Genomic DNA, 15,536 nt, shown 5'->3' on the forward strand with positions numbered 1-15,536 from the left:
ACAGCCAGTCCATCCGCATGCCTTGAAAGTAGACAATTATCTGATTTAATATGAAATTAGGTCCAAGATTTTAATATTTCATTAATCCACACTTCAGATTTTCTTTTAATTGAATTGAATAAATGTACTGTGATAATCACACAAGTTTTAAAAGAAGCAGCTACATGCAACTTAATGTCATTGTATTGAGAAAAAAACAAAACCCCTCAAATCTCCAGAAGTCAAATGGTCATTTTGGAGAACTGAACTCATCATTTCATCCAGTCATCCATGCTCGTTTTTCTGTTGTAACACTGAAACATGAAATACTGTGTTTCCACCATAAATACCATAGTAATAATAATTATAATATTTAATAACGCTGAGATTAGAGTTTGGAATGAGGGGCTCACTGTGGTGCAAACGGTAGGGATGGAGTGGGTCTGAGTATTTGGGCCAGTAATCACAATTATATATATATATATATATGTATGTATATTTAGTCTGAATAGACATGTCATCTGCTCTCCATCTGTTCCATCCTGAACTGAACCTTTCTTGTTTAACTCACACTCGTAATCCAGAAATTGACAGATGCACGCAAAAGATGAGCACAATGCTATATTCGGGGTTTTCATGTATCCCATAATCCCTTGTGTGCCAGAGTCGCTGCAGTCAAAACAACATATAGAGAATCCACATGATGACAAATGTAAATGAATATTATACTACAAAAATGTAATTTTTTATGCTTTTCATCACGTTAATAAGAGACTGCTGCATGATACCCTGAAAACTTGCTAAAACAATTATAACGAATAATCCGTGTCTGCTACATTTAATCTGCGTGGAATTTAATAAACGCAAACCGAATTTCAGACATATATATTAGTCTGGAACAAAGGACAAACAGTGTTGTAAAGAACAATAATCAAGACGTTAAAGAGCAAACTTCACTTTCCCCCAGAATGACATGATCAGGAAGCCAGCATAGGTCACAGCAGCTCCCATTGAAAATAACAGAGAGACAACCTGTGATTCTTGCATGTTTACATAAACACAATAACGTCTATAAACCAAGAGAATATATTCATGAGAGTTTTAGGCACAATATAAAAATAGTTTTATGTTGCGATGTTAATGGTGTTGTCCGTGTGCAGTGGTTAAAGTGCAGCGTGATCAGAGCGTCTCAATGCAGTTCTCAATGTTACTGAGATCTCGCAGCGCAGCGATCTCTCTGAAGTTTTGCAGGATTTGAAACCTGAAAAGGGCGGATGGTGCAAAAGCTCATAGGGTGCAGAAACTATGTGATGGTTATCAACTTTGAATTAATTTGGTAAGGTATTCATAAGTTCTAGCATTGAAAGGGTAATGTGATGAGTGGAATGCAATTTACGTATGTTATCCCCCATCCCAGTGTGGATAATTAGGTTGTCTTGTTTTATTTCCAAAGTGTGTGACTACTTTGTAGCATTACTTACTGTGGTAACTGAAGATTTTGTGGACATGTAAAACTGAGTCTATACCAGTGAAAGTTCACAGAGAGGAAAAGAGCAATAACATGCAAAAACTGAAGAGGACCAAGCAGCAACCCCTGAGGGACACCACGGGATGCACAGGTATTAGTACAAACTCAACTGTCAAAAGCCAAGCCAGTAACAGCAGCAGTGGGTTGCAGGTGGGTTAAGAAGTATTGAGTGATGTGAGAGTGCTAGGATCACCTATGACCTAGTTCAGGGGTCTGCAACCTTTTCTGTCAAAAGAGCCATTTTTGTCCCGTCTTCCACAAATAAAATTCTTCTGGAGCCACAAAACATAACCTTGAAAATGAATGAGTAAAGGTTGTCCGCTGTGTGAACCGGACTAGTCAGTTTATAAACCATTTTCATACATACCTGCCAACATTTGAATGCAGCATTTGCGGGACACACCCATGCTTGGGTGCAAGTGCCAGTGGCGAGAAGTGTAACTAGGGGGCTTGCCCAGACCCACATGGGTGTGGGACTAATGGGCATCCCACACACACTCATGCAGGACACAGGTAAATACCGGGACAGTTGACAGCACTGTATTCACACTGTTGACTCATGTCTCCATCCCGCTTGCTTTCTCAGTGGCTGCCATTGGACACTTTGGCAAGACGTTCGCTAAGCTTTTAAAATTATAAAAAGGACTCTTTTTGCCAGTAATTAAAACAATTGTCACAATGTTTTCATCAAAACCACATTTAATACAGTTGGTTGTACTTTGCATATCAGCGGTGCAAAAGTGTCACTATTAAAGTCCTCAACACCTGAACCTTACATATTTTTGCCCTACGGCCATTCTAAGATTTGACCTCGATCTTTGACCTTGAATTTTAACCCATTTTTGTCAAACTTAAATCACTTTGTCCTTTGTTGACCCTTAGTCATTCAAACAAATTTGGTGCAATTATGATGAATGCTCTTTTGCATTATGTTCACACACAGAGGACTGAAAACTACCTTCTGATACGTCACCATGTTAATAATCCAAATTTAACTGGGAATCAAAATAGACAGTCTGATGGGTTTAATTTTTAAAAACCAGTTAGCATTTTTACATTGAAAAAAGTTCTAAAAACATCTACACCCACCGTTGAAAAGACATACAAAAATGGTTCAATGCTGAAAGTGAATTTGAATAGTGGTATTTTTCAACCTGTCCAATGAGTAAATTATAGCAAATTATAATTTTGAAACCTAGCTGGTAAGGCACGTCCATTTAAAAGCTAGTAAAGAAAACTTGAAAACTGGTCTAAATTCAATGTCTATAAATAGATGTTTAATAAACTTAAATTTTTAAATCAATTTTCAACATATTTTCACCATGACAGTTTTTTTTTTTTTACGCCTTTTTAACATTAAAATTCTCCTTTTTGGAAGTCTTGATAATGACCATAACCATGGGCGGCGCTAGGGGCGCTAAACCTCCTCGATTTCTCATAGCACCCCCAAGAAAATAATTCCTCATTTTAATTTAATTTCATTCCATGTTTTAAGGCCTTGACGACACTGAAACGGAACTTCTGCTATACAATCTTTTTCTTTGTCACTTTCAAAAAGTGTTCCATTCAAGAAAAATCTCCGTTTTCACATATCACGTGAAGCTGTAATACATATGCCAGGCCTGTATGTAGCGCTGTAAGGCTTCTACAAAAAATGGAGAAGAAGACGTGGGGCTAACAACAGAAGCTAAAACTTTAGAAACCGGCTCACGTTTTAAATGCAATCTTTTAATCTGACCTGTTGTCTGGATTCATCGTCACAGGTGAAAACTGTTCTCCACATGGCATCCTTGTTTTGGAAGATGGCGTTTGGAAATGCGTTAATTCGTTATGATGGAAGTTACTTATGGTTTTTCAAAGGGTTTTTTTTTCCCCACTGATCTCTATATATTACTGGATCGCTCGTTGGCCAATATTTTTGAAGCACCCGGCCGCCATATTACCACTCCAGTGTCCCGCGCCTGAACGCTCTTTTCTGTTCTCTGTTCTGATCTTTAATGAGGCGCATGCAACTTTATTCTTTGTAATTTTATTTAAAAAATACCTTCATGTGCAGCTATAAAGATTACAATAATAATAATAAATGGCTTATTAACTCAACATGTGTAGCCACATGTATTTTGTGTTGGATTGACTATTTTAAGACATTTATTATGTCTACTTGTGCATAGTTTTGGAAGTTTAGGTGTTGTTGCTATGAGCTTTATTACTTATATTAGGCTGAAGCTCATAGAGTTTTGTCATATATATATAAAAGCTTGCTGATGATTCCACAACACTTGTATAAGCTTTGCTTAAAGAATGATCATTTTTAGAATTGAGTATTTGTCCCAGTGAGATAGCAGTAAGTGAGAATAGAAGGGAAGAAAGTGTCAAAGTAATAAAGAAAATAAATTAAATAACTAAACATGACAGGCATGGATTAGGAGGGATCAATGTTACATTATCCGAAGAACAAAAATAAGTAAATGAGAGAATCAGCTCAGTTATTACTTGAAATTGTTGACGTTCTAATAAGCTATGTGCAGTCTTGCATAAGTTGGGAGTGGCAACATGGCCGCCAGTTTGCTTCAGTGGATTGTATGGAGCGTGTGTGTGTGTGTGTGTGGGGGGGGGGGGGGGGATGAGCTATCCAGTAATATATAGAGATCAGTGTTTTTTTTGTTTTTTTTTTAAGAAGCCCTTCAGTGTGTCTCTGCTTTTTTCAGTTTTTCAGCTGGAGGATGCCAGCACTTTGTCCCACCACCAACAAGAAGAACAACATAATTATGCTAAATTACACTGTAAAATGACACCGTTAACAACATGTTACAGAGCCAAGGCGATGTCATCATCTTTTCAGTTTTCCACAGCAACACAGTTCTGACATTTTCAGATTTATGTGATAGATAAATATTTCACTCATAAAAGGAAATAAACATTCATCAGAACATCAACAGAACTCATTGTTTTACACAAAGTGAGTGTAATGTGATGTTCAGGTTCAACATGTCATGATAATAAAAAATAACAAATTTCATTTATAATGCACCTATCATTAATAAAAATCTGTCACAGGGAAAAAATGAAATAAAGCCAAGGATCAAGAAGAGAATAAAAACAGAAAATCTTAAGATAAAAACAGTCAGCAGAATAGAATACAACCAAAATAAAATAAAGTAAAAAGATGCAACAGATTCAAATGAGTGAGACCTGTGATAGGTCTGTCTAGGTACGTCTTAAGGCTTTTAAAAACACTTCCACAATTTGGTGGTCACTCTGGTGGTCAGGGAGAGAGCTCAAATATGAGGGGCAGCTGAACAGAGGGCCCTGTCACCTATGGTGTGAAGTTTGGTGTGAGGGGGACGGAGAAGATTACTGTTGTATGCACAGAGGACATGGGAGGATGTGTGGGGAGTGAGGAGGTCTTTGGGGTATGTGGGGGCATTGCCATGGATGCAATGGTGGATGATGAGAGCAATCTTAAAATGGATTCTGCACAGCGACCAAATCGTTTGCTCTTAACCACAACAACAGGTGCATTGTGCTGTTCTCTCTGCCTGCTCGTCCGATTTTCTCCAGTTTTCTCGTGTGTAATTCGGTTTTTCGTGGCTTGAGTGTAATTTTTATTTTGGATATGTACTTAACGTGGTTTTTGGTCCTTCAGTGTGTATTTTTTGTTATCTTTGATTGTTTATTGCCTGCTTTGCGCTGTACGACGCCGCATTTCACTCCCTTGGCTGGCGTGATGCTAAGCTACTCTGCAGCTGAGCTACGAAGCTTGAACAACAATAATGTCCCTCGGGACATTCTCGCTATCAGAGAGCTTGGCTTGTTCCGCCGACGTCGCTATGTCCACAGAGGCTCCCGGAGAACGTTTGTGTTCCATCGAACTGGGTCGTCTGTGCCGGTCAGCGCTCGGCGCCCACGTCATCAGAGCGCTGCAGCTTCTGGGAATTGTAGTCCTGATGTGACGACAGCGGTTCCTGACACTCTCCGGGCGCTGGATGGAAAACGTGGAGTGGATTTTAAGATACTCAGGCCTATTCAAAATTGTCAGTCTGTCAAACCGACAGAAGTCTTCAGTTTGGGTCTTATTAACATCAGATCTTTGTCCTCAAAATCCCTGTTGATTAACGATCTAATTATGGATCATCATTTGGACATGATTGGGTTATGTGAAACTTGGCTCAAACCCACAGCTGTTCTTCCTCTGAATGAGGCCTGCCCACCAGGGTACACATTCAGTCACATGTCTCGTTGTGCGAAGCATGGCAGGGGTGTTGCTTTTATCTATAAATCCAAGTTTACCTTCTTGACTGTCGGGGGGCATAAATATAATTCGTTTGAGCATCAGGGTCAGAATTATGGAAATCAGTCATGCCATGTTGTCACTGTTTATAGGCCTCCTGGCCCATATTCTGAATTTTTAGATGAATTTGGTGCATTCATCTCTGGCCTGCCAGCTAGTGTGGACAACATTTTGATTATTGGTGATTTTAATATTCACATAAATAAGCCCTCTGATCCCCTTTGCAAGTCATTTATGGAACTTGTGGATGCGCTGGGATTCCAGCAATGCATTCAGGATTCAACGCATACTAGTGGAAATACCCTTGATCTGGTACTCACACGTGGCCTTGCTGTCACAAACATTGCCATTTTGCCTCTTGCCTCGGTGATCTCTGACCACTCATTTGTTAGATGTGCATTTATGTTGCCGCGCCTAGTGGATCGAAAGCCTTGTCTTTCTTTGCGGCGACGCATTACTTCTTCAATTATGATAGAACTCGAAGCCAGACTGCCTGAAATTTTGGCCTCGGGGTTAGAGAATATTCAATCAGTGGATAGTCTTGCGGATGGCTTGAACTCAGCGTTCAAGGCCACACTAGACAAAGTTGCACCTCCTCTCTTAAGGACACGCCTTCCCAAGGCATACTCACCTTGGTTTAATGGTTACCTGCGTGACCTTAGGCAGAAGGCTCGAGGTTTTGAACGGAAATGGCGTAGTTCTAAGTTAGAGGTGTTCCATCTTGCATGGCGAGATGCTGTCTTGGATTATAAGCAGGCACTATTGGCTACAAAGCGTGCCTATTATTCTGATTTGATTAATAAAAATAAGCATAATTCCAAGTTTTTGTTTGAAACTGTAGCACTTCTTATTCATGGACAGCCACCTGTTATTCACTCTCCTTTCTCAGCACAGGACTTCTTGGATTACTTCAAGAAGAAAATTGAGGATATTAGGTTGAGTATATCTCAGCAGGCTTTGGCCCAACCACTGCATACTGCTGGGGAGGTGGATGCGCCCACTGAGGTGGTATCCAGATTTACAGATTTTGATGGTATCTCGCTAGGCGCACTGACGAAGCTCGTGACGTCTACTAAAAGCACAACCTGTTTAATTGATCCTATACCAACAAAACTGTTTAAGGACCTGTGGCCCATTCTTGGACCAACTGTGCTGGAAATTATAAATCTCTCATTAACTTCTGGATCTGTTCCTAAGTGTTTTAAGTCTGCAGTGATCAAACCATTACTTAAAAAATCTAATCTCGACCCTAGTGTATTGAAGAATTATAGACCGATATCAAATATGTCATTTTGTTCTAAAATCCTGGAAAAAGTGGTCTCGCGACAGCTCGTGGACTACCTCACTGAGAAAAATCTTTTTGAGCCACTGCAGTCTGCTTTTAGAAAATTTCACTCCACAGAGACAGCACTTACTAAAGTAGTGAATGACCTTTTGCGAGCAATGGACTCGGATATCACTACGGTCCTGGTGCTGCTGGATCTTAGTGCTGCATTTGATACTGTGGATTACCATATTCTACTCAATAGGCTGGAGAATCACTTTGGGATTACTGGAACTGCTCTTGCATGGTTGACGTCGTACCTGTCCAGTCGTTCCTACTGTGTATTGTGTAATGGAACCTCCTCCGATCGTAGAGACATGAAGTTTGGGGTTCCTCAGGGATCCGTTTTGGGCCCCTTGCTTTTTTCTCTTTATGTAGCACCCCTCGGGAATATATTGCGGCGTTTTGGGATTCCCTTTCATTGCTATGCTGATGACACTCAATTGTATATGCCAATAACTGTTGGTAATCTTACTCACATAAAATCCTTGGAAGATTGTCTTGCATCAGTAAGAAGTTGAATGTCTAGTAACTTCCTACTTTTAAATTCTGATAAGACTGAAGTTATGGTTTTTGGTCCAGCGAGATATCGGCATCAATTTGATCAGCTAGCATTTAGCTTAGGTCCGTGTGTTATACATCATACGGATAAAGTGAGGAACCTTGGAGTAATTTTTGATCCTGCATTGTCCTTTGATCTCCACATTAGAGACATTACAAGGACTGCCTTCTTCCATTTGCGAAATATAGCGAGGATTCGTCCTATTCTGTCTATGGCTGATGCTGAGACTTTGATTCATGCGTTTGTCTCTTCTAGATTGGACTATTGTAATGCTCTGTTCTCTGGCTTACCGCAGTCCAGGATCAGGGGTCTTCAATTGGTTCAGAATGCTGCTGCCAGACTTTTGACACGGAGCAGAAAGTTTGACCACATTACACCAATCTTGGCGTCCCTGCACTGGCTTCCTGTTTCTGCAAGATTGGATTTTAAAGTACTGATTTTAGTTTATAAAATTGTTCATGGACTTGCACCTCCCTATCTGGCTGACTTGATAAGCCCCTATGTACCAGCTCGGGCCCTGCGTTCTCAGTGTGCAGGACTTCTGTGTGTTCCCAGGGTGAATAAAAAGTCTGCCGGTCACAGAGCTTTTTCCTATCGTGCCCCAGCTCTGTGGAACGATCTGCCGGCACACATTCGGCAGTCGGACACTGTGGAGACCTTTAAATCACGTTTAAAGACTCATTTATTTTCCCTGTTTTATCATTAGTGTTATGATGTGTTTTTAATCTTGTATTCTTTTACTGCTGTTTTTCTTTTATGGTTGTTTTTATTTTGTTTTAAATTTTTAATTGTTTTTTATGTTGTGAAGCGCCTTGAGACGATTTTGTCGTGAATTGGCGCTATATAAATTAATAAATTTGATTTTGATTTGAGCAGTTTTCTCCTGAGGCTATTCAACTTATTCAGCCCCGCCCACTTTTACAACAGAGGGATTTCCATTTTGGCTTAGGACCTCCGGTGAGCGGTGTTTTCAAGATAGAAAAATGGAAGATATTACATGGGTAGAAACAAAAACCTTTTTGAAAAACTCAAAGGGAGCAACTCTGGCTAACCCACGGCTCATAGCAGAGTGGGAAGATGACATGAAAAAGTGGCCCTCGATTATGTATGCTGATATTGTTAACTACTTTGTGTGGACAGTTTGGCTGTGAGGAACTACAACCCCTGGCAAAAATTATGGAATCACCGGTCTCGGAGGATGTTCATTCAGTTGTTTAATTTTGTAGAAAAAAGCAGATCACAGATATGACACAAAACTAAAGTAATTTCAAATGGCAACTTTAAGGCTTTAAGAAACACTATAAGAAATCAGGAAAAAAAATTGTGGCAGTCAGTAACCTCTCGATTCACACAAACCTTACCACCTTTACCACGACAGTCCGATACAGTGACCGCATCACTGCAGATGCTGCACCACGTGTGAGAACCAAATCCAGAGTATTTCCACTAATGTGCATTGAGTCCTGAATGCATTGCTGAAATCCGAATGCATCCACAATTTCCAAAAAGGATTTGCAGAGGGGATTAGAAGGCTTATTTATATGAATGTTAAAGTCACCAATAATCAGAATGTTAACTGCACTCGTTGACAAGTTAGAGATGAACGCACCAAATTCATCTAAGAATTCAGAGTATGGGCCAGGGACCTATATACAGTGACAAAGTAATATGGCTGATTTTTATCAGCTGTATCAAGGAACCACTCAGTTGATACCAAGTCACTGAATAATGATACATCGTGAATCATGACAATTATATCATGAAGCCTGTTTTTATTTTTTTTTTTCCTTTTTTAATTGATTGTCATGATGCAGTGAAAAATCAACAACTACATGGAGGAACCAATGACCAAAGCAGGACCCAACAATCCTTTGAACAGACCTAGTGCCAAAGACATCCAGTCGTTGCCTTAGGTCGCTGCCTGGTTAGTCCAGGTCTCATAACCATAAAGTAAGATTGGAAGAACAAGGACCCTACAGACTTGGACCTGTGTTCTGTTGCAGAGACATTGGTATCACCAAACATCTCTGTCCAGTGATCTCATGACCCCATAAGTGTGAGACACAAGGCACAACCCAGGACCCCTTCACAGGAAGCAACTAGGTGGTTAGAAACCAGAAAGGCAGTCAGCACAGGAACCAGAGTCTGAGGGGGCAGGTGAATACACCAGGGACACGAGGCAAAGGTCAAACACCAGGAAAGCCCTGCATAATGTGAGGAGACAATCTAGCAGAGAGTGCAGATCGAGAGAGAGGTTAAATGGACTGGGACATGATGACACAGATGAGATACAACTGGGAAAACACAATAGGAAGAAAGCCATGAATGACAATGCACAAGAGACAAGGTATCTGAAAATAACACAGGCAGTGCAGAAGATGGGACAGACAGGACTAAAGCATTTCTGCTCTGTTGGCAGGGTTGCCAACTGTGGGACTTTGGTTGGAGCGAGACTCTGCGCTGAAAAGTTTTGGTAACCAACCCTAATTTAAAAATAATAATAGAAGGGAGAGACCTTTTCAAAATGTACAATTAATTTGTTGATTACATGAAAAAAAAAAAAAAAAAAACTAAAGACAGAGGCAAAAGAAAAATGCTTAAAATGGCTGAGGGTCAAGAGGGCCCTTGTTGGGGAGCTGAAGGTTTTTAGCCATGCATTGCTGCCTCAGTGAATTTGCAAAGAGAGAAAGGGAAGGCGGAGGCAACTGTTTATCCAACTCTTTACAAGCTGGACAAAATCTATTCAAAACTGAAGAGAAGAGGAACAGACTCAAGCCTAACACCGCTGAAATGATCTTGTTTTTAAATAAAAACCTTTCACACCCTCAAATCCCCTTCATTTTGTACAACTATGATCATAACAGTCCCTAGTTACACAAGCATTTCACAATTCATGTCTCTATTACATACAGTATTTTATGACAGTTGCATTACAACACAAGTATATTATTAATGTCTTAAGTGAAAATATAGTCAAAAATTTCAAGATGCACACAGAACCTTAAGCTCCATAACAGTACGTGACTGTTTCAGTGTTACATGCAAGTGTTATGTTAAAGGCTGGCCAGCAGATGTTTAATTGTATCAAATGCTTTGAAACACTGAACCATTTCAACACAAGTGCTTCATATTGATCCAGTGGTTCAAATTGCTTCAGTTTCTCAGTCACAAATTTTAATTTATTAACCAGATTATATTTAACCAGATTAGTCCCATTGACATTGAGATCTCTTTTGCAAGGGAGACCTGAACAATTCTGAAGTTTCCAATTTACCCAACCTCATCAGCGACCACTAATTTTAGCGCATGTGCACGGATAGACTTACAATCATGAATACTCGCTAACCAGGACATTAAATAACATGCGGCATGTCCTTTAAATTACCCAGCATGGCAGACAACATTTGCAAGGTGAAGTCTGTAGTCTTACAGGCTCAACACACAATTAGACTGATTAGGCTTTGTTTGTAGTGACAAGGGACCCAGTTTTATGAGATAACAGATTATTTGATTTGTGATGCTATTTTATTACTTTGTTGTCCAAAACTTTCTATTGAGCATCAGTGGCTGACTCAGAACCAAGCTCCGAACCTATGCTCGAACTTTCTCTGAACTCTTCATGTGCAGTTGACAGAATATTGTAAGCAGATGTTAACAGCTGTTTCAGGTGTAAGCCTTAAACTCCCCAAATTTCATTAAGAAACAATGTGCTGTATGTGGTCTGGTCTACTCTAATCTAGTCATCAACAGAAAATTAACAGGAGAAATTTTTATTTTGGTGTGATATTTCTTGCTTGTGCGTGAGCGTGCGATTGATGCTGAACGCGTTAGTCACACTGGCTGCGTGAGAGTTTGCAACCCTGTGTTTGATCCAAACTTTTAACAGGAATAGCACCAAATCCTCCACCTGCAACCAAGTCACAGTGACTGAATCGAGAGGCAGCAAGCTGGTTTGTGAACCTGACCGATATGGTTGGTCCTTAAGGACATGTTGGCATAAATGTAAGTGCTCTTTAAATTGCCACACAGGGAGCTCAGTCCGTGTTCTGCATCAGTATGACCAGACCACTACAACCGCCCAGTTCCTCACATCTCAGCAGATTCCTTGTCCATCATGTACCTGTGTGGATGGTTTCCTTCACCACTGTTGAGTGACTTGGAAGTGCAATGGAAACTGAATTCTTTCACATCTGGTTGTTGTGTTTGAAGCAGCAAACAACAAACCACACAAGAGTTAAGACACTTACATAGACAGGATCACCATGGAGCTTGAAATGAATGATGTGCAGTATTGGAAACTGGAGAAGTAGGAATACAGTTGATACCAGCGAGATGAGGCCAATTAACTTCCCATAGTGAGTCATTGAAAGCTACAGATGGAAACAGATGAGAAAGTGTCAGATGAAATCAACAGGGAAGCTATTTGCTTTAAGTAAAAGTACTCTCAAAGGTGTCTTATTGCTCCTTGTTAATCTGGACGTGGCTACGAGACGTTTGCTTGCAGTGGCACGAAGACAGAACCCGGTGCTGTAAAGAACAAAACATATTCCAGTACGACTATTTTATGAGCAGTTTAGTTGAAACAAATAAACAACCCTCTAATAGTGTAAAATTGTTGATCTTGTGTGGAATTTGTTACTATTTTGAATTATGCTGTATATCCATATCATACCAGAACTGTATGCTGTAGCCACGGAAAGTAAAAACACATACATATTAGCCCAGACTCATGTTTTTTTCTCTAGCATTTGAGATTGTTTTATAATTTTCTGTACTTCTTTATACAATCCCAATTCCAATGAAGTTGGGACATTGTGTAAAATGTAAATAAAAACAGAATACAATGATTTGCAAATCCTCTTCAGTCTATATTCAATTGAATACACCACAAAGACAAGATATTTAATGTTTGAACTGATAAACTTTATTGTTTTTGTGCAAATATTTGCTCATTTTGAAATGGATGCCTGCACCATGTTTCAAAAAAGCTGGGACATTGGTATGTTTACCACTGTGTTACTTCACCTTTCCTTCTAACAACACTCATGAAGCATTTGGGAACTGCGGACACTAATTGTGAGTGTCATGACTGGGTATAAAAGGAGCATTCCTAAAAGTCTCAGCCGTTCACAAGCAAAGATAGGGCGAGGATCACCACTTTGTGAACAACTACATGAAAAAATAGTCCAACAGTTTAAGAACAATGCCTCTCAAAATTCAATTGGAAGGAATTTAGGGATTCCATCATCTACAGTCCATAATATAATCAGAAGATTCAGAGAATCTAGAGAACTTTCTACAATATTGAATGCCCGTGACCTTCGATCCCTCACGCAGCACTGCGTTAAAAACCGACATCACTGTGTAAAGGATCTTACCGCGTGGGCCCAGGAACACTTCAGAAAGCCATTGTCAGTTAACACAGTTTGTCGCTACATCTACAAGTGCAAGTTAGAACTCTACCATGCAAAGCGAAAGCCATACATCAGCAACATCCAGAAACACCGCCTTTCTTCTCTGGGCCCAAGCTCATTTGAAATGGACAGACGCAAAGTGGAAAAGTGATCGTTATCAGCGCAAACTTCAAAAGCCAGCATCTGTGATGGTATGGGGGGGGGGGGGTGGCGTTAGTGCCCATGGCATGGACAACTTACACATCTGTGATGGCACCATCGATGCTGAAAGGTACATCCAGGTTTTGGAGCAACACGTGCTGCCAAGCAACGTCTTTTTCAGGGACGTCCCTGCTTATTTCAGCAAGACAATGCCAAGCTACATTCTGCACGTGTTACAACAGTGTGGCTTCGTAGTAAAAGAGTGCAGGTACTAGAATGACCTGCCTGCATTCCAGACCTGTCACCCATTGAAAATGTGTGGCGCATTATGAAGCGCAAAATACGACAACGGAGACACCAGACTGTTGAACAACTGAAGTCGTACATCAAGCAAGAGTGGGAAAAAATTCCACCTACAAAGCTTCAACAATTAGTGTCCTCAGTTCCCAAACGCTTATTGAGTGTTGTTAGAAGGAAAGGTGATGTAACACAGTGGTAAACATACCACTGTCCCAGCTTTTTTGAAACATGTTGCAGGCATCCATTTCAAAATGAGCAAATATTTGCACAAAAACAATAAAGTTTATCAGTTTGAACATTAAATATCTTGTCTTTGTGGTGGATTCAATTGAATATAGGTTGAAGAGGATTTGCAAATCATTGTATTCTGTTTTTATTAAAATTTTATACTAAATTGGGGTTGTATGTTTTCCCTCCCCAGTCAAATTTTCATCAAAGTACGCTGTTCTTCTGAACATCTGGAATGACCCATTTTACTCAGATTGTCAGAGAGAAATGCACCACAACCTGCATTTAAAACATTTGCTGCATTAATCTTTAAATAAGAGTCACCTGTAAGGGTGGAATAAGACACACACTGCTATTTTTTTGAACAATTGAAAATTCCTCTTTTGTCACTTCCTGTAAAGTAATAAATTTGACAAATGTTTTTCATGTTTTGATTTGGAATAGACAGTACAGTGTTCCCAATGTATTTGTGTGTATGGAAATAAAAGCTATTCTAAGGATTTTGAGCTTTACTCACTTTTTAAACACACTGCTGTTAGATATACTTTATTGATCTCACAGTGGAGAAATTACATTTACACTCCAGTTACCTCAGACAGCAATTACTCCACAATTATTACTTGTTTACCGTAATAATGGCACATCAGAATTAAAGGCAACACATACACATTTGACATTGTTTATGTGCACTAAGTTTGAAGAAGCCCGTTATCCGAATTGAGGCAAGTGGGTGAAGGCCACGCAGCAACCCTGAGATGCGCCGCCAACATCAGCTTGGGGGGAGACGTGGGCTGCAGCGAAAACTGCACTGCCCACGCCGAAGGGGGAAGGAATGACGTTGGCGGGAGCCGGAAAGGGGAGGTGTTGATGGGGTGGGAGAAGGGAATGGAACATGCTTCAGTCCTGTGAAAAGCAGTTTATTGTCTTTGTGAGATGAGATAAGAAACAGTCAATGTTTCCCAGGCCAAAACAAATCCCTCTGGAGGAAAAACAGTCAGGCAATTTGACCTTCAGGCTTGATAAGCCTGTATTGTTATGGTTACAGCAGTGAAATCACTTTTTAACAGTTCTACTTGCACAACCAAATCCCAATTATGAATTAAGAATATTCACCGGCCTCTGAAATCTTCAGCTTCAACTGCAAGGCACGCATCTGCTCCAAGATGTCATCCAATTTGCGTCTGAGTTCAAGAGTCATCACAGTCTGAGAATGCACTGCCTTGCCAACCTTGTTAATCATGATGGACAAGCGAGGGGCCGTGGTTCTTGATGCTGCCGTCTTGCCAATTTTCCAGTAGATCAGGGCAACACATAAGCCAAAAAGTTCCAGCCCTGCTACCATGAGACCAAAAATGAATAAATCCTCAACGTCCTCAACGGAGAAAGGCGCCAAGCATGCCACACGCCAGGAACTCCAGGAGTCGAGGACATAGCCCGCAGGATATGTTCCATCTGGGCAGGTAGGATCCCCGGTCCTGACCTTCTTGTAGAAAAATGGTGTCAGTAGCATTCAGAGACCAGCTGATCAATTCCATGGTTAATCCAATAGTAGTCCAATAGATCCAGAATCCAATATAATTTGAGGAATTCACAGTCTGGTGAAGTAGGGACTTAAAGGTCAAAGGCAGAGAACAGAGATAAGGGAGAGTGGAGGAGATGCGACCGCGCTCATTGGAGTCCCAAGCTGTTTTTTTTTTAATTATTATTTTGAACACAACTGTATGTGATTAAGTTTTGGAGGTGATCTGGAATATATTCTGAAACTTAGA

The sequence above is a fragment of the Thalassophryne amazonica genome, chromosome 15 (genome assembly GCF_902500255.1).
Source record: "Thalassophryne amazonica chromosome 15, fThaAma1.1, whole genome shotgun sequence".
NCBI classification, from domain to species: Eukaryota; Metazoa; Chordata; class Actinopteri; order Batrachoidiformes; family Batrachoididae; genus Thalassophryne; species Thalassophryne amazonica.